The sequence below is a fragment of the Toxorhynchites rutilus genome, chromosome 2 (assembly GCF_029784135.1).
Source record: "Toxorhynchites rutilus septentrionalis strain SRP chromosome 2, ASM2978413v1, whole genome shotgun sequence".
Classification (NCBI taxonomy): Eukaryota; Metazoa; Arthropoda; class Insecta; order Diptera; family Culicidae; genus Toxorhynchites; species Toxorhynchites rutilus.
The window spans coordinates 3733668-3741772 of record NC_073745.1 but is presented as its reverse complement, the minus strand read 5'-3'; the positions used below and the strand labels follow the sequence as shown (position 1 = coordinate 3741772).

At 40.0% G+C, this 8105-nt stretch overlaps 1 long non-coding RNA gene across 2 annotated transcripts; it reads left to right on the top strand.

The window, feature by feature from the left end:
• The first annotated feature begins 1654 nt into the window (after positions 1–1654).
• Positions 1655–3656, top strand: LOC129769862 (uncharacterized). 2 transcript variants are annotated; one of them, XR_008741988.1, is made up of 4 exons: positions 1655–1774; positions 1840–3401; positions 3460–3549; positions 3611–3656. It is a non-coding gene; the product is annotated as an uncharacterized LOC129769862 (long non-coding RNA). The 2 variants fall into 2 exon arrangements; XR_008741987.1 differs by having other exon boundaries at positions 1702–3401.
• The last annotated feature ends 4449 nt before the right edge of the window (positions 3657–8105 follow it).

Here is an 8105-nt window from a genome sequence, read left to right as displayed (position 1 = left end):
GGCGTACTCTCCCAACTGTTTTATTTATTTTGGCTTAACGTCTTTACAACATGGGCTGATTCACAATTTTCGTTCGTGTATCGTTCGTTGCTTGGTGTTTTTAGTGGTGTGGCTTGCAAGGCCTGCGACCAACCCCTGCGAGACGCAGGAGGACCATCGTGATACTGCTGCTTTACGTCCCGAGTACCACCAGGACTGGGCAAAGACGCGTATAGCGGCGTCAATCCGCTTAGAGGTGCTGTTTCCGGATTTTTTTTGGCTTTTCTAGGGGACTGGCAATGCCCAATGTTCATCCCACCACACCCTAGACAGTTCCCCTTTACCAATGCAAGCCAGAAAGACGATCTATGACGACAGAATTTCTGACTCGAACGGGAATCGAACCCGAAGCCCCCATCTTGGCAAGCGCAACGCTTATATAGTGTAAAACTGAGACCCCAGGAGAGGTCCTCTGTATGTCAAATTCTGTTCATATATTAGGCTGTCAAAAAAGTCCTGCGGTATTTCCGCGAGGTGTCGTTGTAAGCGCGTAGTTCTAAAGGGTGTGTCACATCAAATTGCATCACGGAAAAACGCTGTAGAAATTCGCCCAGTAGACCGATCCTTTTGAAAATTTTAGACAGTAAAATAAAAACTATTAAACAACTTTTGGCATTTTCTTTTTATTCATACTTCGAACCCAAGCCCGTATGCTCGCACCTTCCTCTTTACCCCGTCCATAAGGTTCTATACAACGTCAGGTTGTAGTTTTTTTTTAACAGAAATCCATTTTCTCTTGAAGTCCGCCTCCGATTTGACAACTTTTGGGTTCTTCCGGAGGGCCTGCTTCATAATCGCCCAATATTTCTCTATTGGGCGAAGCTCCGGCGCGTTGGGCGGGTTCATTTCCTTTGGCACGAAGGTGACCCCGTTGGCTTCGTACCACTCCAACACGTCCTTTAAATAGTGGCACGAAGCGAGATCCGGCCAGAAGATGGTCAGGCCCTCGTGCTGCTTCAATAGTGGTAGTAAGCGCTTCTGTAGGCACTCCTTAAGGTAAACCTGCCCGTTTACCGTGTCGGTCATCACGAAGGGGGCGCTCCGCTTTCCGCAAGAGCAGATCGCTTGCCACACCATGTACTTTTTGGCAAACTTGGATAGTTTCTGCTTGCGAATCTCCTCCGGAACGCTGAATTCGTCCTCTGTGGAGAAGAACAACAGGCCCGGCAGCTGACGAAAGTCCGCTTTGACGTAGGTTTCGTCGTCCATTAGCAGGCAATGCGGCTTCGTTGATCGGTGTACAGCTTCCGGGCTCGCGTCTTCCCCACCATGTATTGCCTTTCGTCGCGGTTCCCAGCATCTTACCGATGTCCCGATGTGACAACTCCGGATTCTCGAAATGAGTGCGCAGGATTAATTCACGACGCTCTTTTTCGTTCGACGACATTTTTCTAAATTTACGAAAAATTGACAGTGAAGCATGGCCAACGTGATCTATACACTCTTATCTGATTATAAGCGAAAGCTGAAGATATACACCCTTATCATAGTTTTCGAACGAATAGGATACGTACGCAAATCCCATCCTTGTTTTCGTACGAGCCATTCGTCGTATTTTCAATTTACAGTCGTACTAGATCAAGTTATTGGTGTACTACATTATCGACATCGTTGACAATCAGGAGGTGTTTACGTATCGAACGTGTTCAATTTATGATACAGAGTTATCTGAACGTTGTAGTTTGTTTTTGTAGTTTTGATTTGTGCAGTTTAATATAAACGAGATATAAAGCAGGTGAGATCTCTGTAAACATGTGCAGACGATTTGTACTCTGAATAATTCAAAATTGTTGAATGCAGATAAACTTCTGCTAGAGGAACAAGATCCGGCTATTCTACATTGCAGATTGCCGGCTATCATACTATCGGGCATGCAACTCATGTGTCCGCCCTATTCGCTATACGACTAGTCAGCTGTTGGCATTGAGAAAATCCCTGCTCTGCAACCGCCGTCCGGTAGCAATAGATGACCCTATTGTGTCAAATTTAGCAGCAAGGTTCCGTCGCAATTACAAGTTCAGCAACCGAAACAACTACATAAGTGCAGATGAACAACGACACCAAGATACAGCAAACGAGGAAGAGCCAGAATGGGTGTTGGCAGGACCTACCTTTCGTCTGGACACAATTTGTGAATTCGATGGAGATATTTCAAACAACGCCTCACCAATCGATTAGTTGACATGCTAGCACAAAATCAAGTCAACAGTAGCATGATTACTCAGCAACAAATTCTAATGCAAATTCTCAGTGAAAATCAACAGAAACAATGAAAAACAACGTTGAGAATGCAACTGATCCACCACAAATGCAACAACCCAACCCAACTATCCATCCCAACGTGAGCTGCGGTTCCGTACCCAATCCATAATTCAGAACTTTGTGATCAGAACGGTCGAATTGTTGCCGCTGCCGCTGTGATTAACAACGGCGAACCAAATGCAGCTGTGCAGCAATTCGTACAATAAATTTGTCCAAACATGCAGCGAAGTCTTTTGGTTCATAGTCACACTGCTAACCGGCTGGTGACAAATATCCTAATGATACATATTTCTCTGCAAAGCCGACTGCAGGAGCCACTACCCTCCGTCACGCAAAAATTGTGCCAACAGAAACGAGGTGGTCCCATGAGCGTTAGAACTTCTTAGGAAGCATCGAATTCTACAGATCAATTCTTACATGTTACGATAGCACTGGATTCTTACAATGCATTTACCAGTGCAGAAATGGTTATCTCTTGCAACATTCAAATTTAATGTTGTTTTGTACTATATATTACCTTCCTCATGATCATATTTCATATGTTGTGGTTGTTCTTTTTCTTTTATTACTATTTATAATAACGTGCTTCGTTTCATCATTGTCATATTTTTTTGGGCAAGCGAAATCTTGATACAAATTCTCACTGCCTGATTTATGTTTTAAAAAATTGCATCGATTGATTTGTCGTTAGGTTCTCCCATCAAGTTTATTAGTATAAGACGATTGTAAATTATAGGAACGAATGTTCGTTCTTTTCTCTTTATTATTTTTTTTAGACTGCAATCGCTAAATGTTTTCTGGAAAAGCCGTTGTTTAACCTCACCACCAGCAAGCATTAGCATCTCATATATTGCCTAAAAACTGTCTCAATTATTCTCATGTGAAACTTTTACCCCTAGCTTTGCTCGAGTCTCGTATCAAGTCATCTAGAAACAGCGGCAGCCAAAGAGGAGAGCTGCAGCTGGTCGTTCTAATGTGGTTCCTCTGTCTGTTAGGTCTGCTCAGTGATGAAAGCCACGGTGGTGGAGCCATAATAGGTTCGCTTGGGGAGCAGGCACCCCGCTGCAGGATCAGCACGAGCGAAAGAAGAATTCGAATAAGTATTATGATCGCATTCGGAAGAGTTCGAAATCATCTAACCTATTCGTTCATTCGCAGGGCCAACATTTCTCCAGAAGGTGATTTGACACTTGGTAGTGTGAAGTCCGATGGAAAGATGTGAACGCTAGGAAATATCCAACCTGATAGGTATACCACTATATTTCATTCAAATTGTATCTCATAACATCTTTCAATACTCCAATTACAGCACCAACACTAACATCCCCCTACGCATACCGCGTTACACCTGAATATTCTATGTTTCATATTCAAAAAGTAATAAAGTTTTGATAAAACTCTTAAATAGTTTTGAGAAATACGCCATGCATGACTATTCGAATCAAAATAACGAGATGTTGTACGAACTTTGTACATTCACTGGTGTACAGTAAACATTCACTAACTGGGCGAAAAGGGAAGACCACTTACCGACATTCGCGTTTTAACTGGTCCGGCATGTTAAACGTCAAATAAAATCGAGGGAAACTTCAATGAATTGCTTGATTCGCATTGTTCAAGCAATTCATTTTGTTGTTTATCCAGTTGTTTATCCAATCACAGGGATAAACAAAAGGATTCCAATGGAAGTTTCGCATTGAGTGCAACAACAGGTATGACATATGATTTGAGAAAATTATTTTTCTGTAGTTTAATCGATGTTTTTTGTCGTGCGAAAATAATGTCAATTTTCATAACATTTAAAATTACATTCGAATGCCCCTCACAGCAAATCTTCCATTTGAATATGGCGTCGATTGTTTACGAAATTCTGCTTTTTAACTGGTCCAAAAACCAGTTAACGTTCGCCCAGTTAAACAGCAGACCAATTAAACCACGACCAGTTAGCGAACGATTACTGTATCTTTATTATCCAACAAACATGAAATAATTCTTCGCGAGGAATGCTGAAATTCACGAGCTTAGCTCGATCTGGTTCTATTGTCCGTCCAGCTCTCTCTTAATGAGTGAATTATTAATAAACTTTTTTAGAAAAAATTGTAATATCTCGGTTTCCCAGCATTTGTGTCAGAAAACAACTGATAGCATCGATTGAATAATATTGATCAACACTGGACATCCTAATGTATTCTTGTTAGGTCTTCTACAATATTGATTATATCATCTTCGGCCACTCCTTCTTAGTTCTATCCACGTCGATCTGCAATCCCAATACATCGTACATTTTTCCCGACCTAAATCTAAAAAACCTTCTATAAGGTCTCCATCAATAAATTCCCCGCAACGTTCCGTTTTCATTTCGGTATGATAACTATGCCAATACGAATAATCAATCTTGCCAACAGATTTGATAGTGTCAGTCAAACATTCTTGTAACTTTCGAAGAAATTCATAATTCATAATCAGGTGATATTTGTGTGACCAGACCGACAGCTGACCAAAATAACAAACAGCCCGTTGTCGGCGTCGTACGCTCACCAATGTTTTCCATCACGAGCGAACCGTGGCGGAATATATTCATCATATTAAAGAGATGGAATTGAGCAACCTCTGGCATTTGCTGTCGTTCGTCGTCCGTTGTTGCCCTTCAAATAAATACAAAAATTCGTATGATAAACAGAGCTACGGAAACCCTACTTATCCATCTTTTAGGCAAACAGATTGTTCTGTTATCCACTCTGCTGTCATCCAATTTGGTTAATAGTCGCGAGCGATCTCCTCAAAATTACCTCCAGCGTAACAGATCGCATCAAATCACTTGGCCACAAACACAGAGATTAAATAATGTACTGAAAGCTAAGAAATTATTAGACAAGTAACCTCTTTCTTCATTAACCCCTTGGCCTATGATTGAATTTCCAAAATAATGGACCAAATGCAAACAATTCGATGGGTACACATCGAATAATTTCACTACTTTTCTGAGCGTACTAGCGCCCTATGATATGCAAGTACACCACGAGTAAAATTCGATTTTGTAGGTGAAAGGGTTAATATAGAAGAGATCGATATTGACCCCTTAGGGTAGAATGTTACATGAACCAACCTGTTATAAGAATGACAAATATTTTAGTAGAAATATTAATGTTGTAATTTGTATTAATAATTATTAATTACACTTTATTTTTACTGAATTTTATGCCTATAAGTATTTTGTATGAACGAGAAAAAGATAAAATTTTTAGAGAAATTTGGCTATAGAGGTCGATGATATCACTTCTATAAAGGGGTCTCTTGCTCAAAATAGTCTGAGAATCCCTTATATAAAACATTAATGAGACTCAAATAAAATCGTTGAGTATATGATGAAACCATAATCCGATGCCGTCTTGGACTTTCACGTTACATAAATATACTAGTCAAGTCCTTTCATTTGATACCCATATTGATGGGGTTCCGAAAAAAATACATATTTCGCTATTTTGTGATGACGACCATTTTGGATTTCCATTTTTCATAAATAACTGTGTTCTACTAGTCAAGTCCTTTCATTTGATACCCATGATGGGGTTTTGAAAAAAATACATATTTCGCTATTTTGTGATGGCGGCCATTTTGAATTTCCATTTCTCATAAATAACTGTGTTCTACTAGTCAAGTCCTTTCATTTGATACCCATATTGATGGGGTTTTGACATAATTTGTAGTCTGCCATTTTGTAACGTCGGCCATCTTGGATTTCCATTTTACATAAATAACTGTATCCTACTAGTCAAGTCCTTTCATTAGATACTCATATTTAAGGGGTTTCGAGAAAATATGTAATCCGCCAACATTTACAAACATACAAACAGCCAAATAAAACCTATTAAAAGCAGCATGGGAAACATATATTTCTTCCGCACTGCCGCAGGCCACGGTTCGTCAGAACGAGCATACGATCCACGGTTCATCACCAAGAAGCCGGCTCTTAAAAGAAACACGGTTCTTTTATGAACCGCGGTTCTTTTTTGAACCGTGGTTCTCGAATGAACGGCTCTTAAATGAACCACGGTTCACAAAAGTCCCACGGCTCATTTAAGAGCCGTTCATTTGAGAGCCGTTCATTCGAGAGCCGCGGCTCATTTTTAATGAACCGTGGGTCGTACGCTCTTCCTGACGAACCGGCTTAAATGAGCGGCTCGTGAGCGCTCGCCCATCTCTAGATAGGAGGGATATGAAACAGAGACACAACGAAGGAAGCATCATGAAACGTTGACATCGGCGTTTCTGAGGAACAGGTATAGATGAAGCAGAAGATCAGGATCACGGCTACCTAAGATATCCCGGACGGGGATATCCGATTGTCTGCCTTTTGCTCTCAGTGCTCTAGAGAGCTGAGAGCGAGCAGCATGGAACCGGATACACGACCAGACAATATGCTCTATGTCGTGGTAGCCATCGCCACAATCACAAAGATTGTTTGCTGCGAGCCCAATGCGATAGAGAGGCGCGTTTAGGTTGTAGTGATTGGACATAAGCCGAGATATCACGCGAATGAAATCACGACCTACATTCAATCCCTTGAACCATTGCAGCGCCCCTTTACAAGTAGATTGTTATAAGATAATCTAAACCGAGTATAGAGAAGAATCCAATAAGGATTCTCAAATGGGAAAGTCGGAATTCTCAGCTTGGAGTAAAAAGTTGTTTTATTTCCTAAAGAAAGTGCCTACGACCGCTCGGGCGCTTCATTTGGTGACAGCGGTGGGATGCTGTTCAAGTGGGGACAGCAGCCCACCCATCGTGGTGTTTACAAAGTGTTGCTTTCCTTGAAGGTAGTCTGGAAATCAGAAAGGATCCCAAGTTGAAAAATTGTGCGAGGACAGAGATTGTAGTGAAAGAAGAAAAAAATCGAAAAAAATATGATTGAGCATAATACAAGAAGGTACAAGAAGTGAAGTTAGAAAATAAACATATCGTAGTGAAAAGAAATGCGGGAAATTCTTGGCATAGTCGAGCCAAGTAAAACCATCCCTCGTAGTAGTGATCTCCAAAGTAGAAAATTTCAGTAATGAATCGCTTGTTTCGGATCGATTAAACAATAAGGATATGCTGTAGAGCTTGGTTTCTTACCGATGTGGTTAAAAATTATATTATCAAACATATTAATGAAACAAAATACGTTATAAATGCGAAAAAAATTAGTGGAAAAGGCATACACACCCTTCAAATATATAACGAATTAATTAAAAGAGTACAAGGGGATATTAATAAAATTATCATACGAAGAAATTTAAAATGGAAAGTAACATATTTTTAATGTAGCTGTAAAAGCTCAACATTGTCATCGATAAGACGTTTTGGGAATTTTTTTTGGAGATATGATCATTTTATTTTTCATTTGAAACTGCGGAATTACAGAATTGAAGGAATTAATTTTGTTGTAATTACAACCGGAAATTAGGAACAGTAACTAAAGCTATATTTCAATTCGAACTACGCTGTAGGAGGTGTAGCGTTCTACATTATTTAGCTTTGGTTATCAGGCAGCAGCATCACTCTTGATGTTAGTTTTTTTTAAACTCCCAACAATTAGCATACAAGAAAATATATATACAATATATACATAATTATATAGATAAGTATGACGACAAATAAAATTATTTTAATTTACAGATCTAATATTATCATACGTCAGAACAAGATCAGCCTTACAATCGATTTTAGGGAAAACTCTTCTAGTTTCCCCTAAAACTCATTGAGTTGCGGGAGATGCAGCGCCCCTTTACAAGTAGATTGTTATAAGATAATCTAAACCGAGT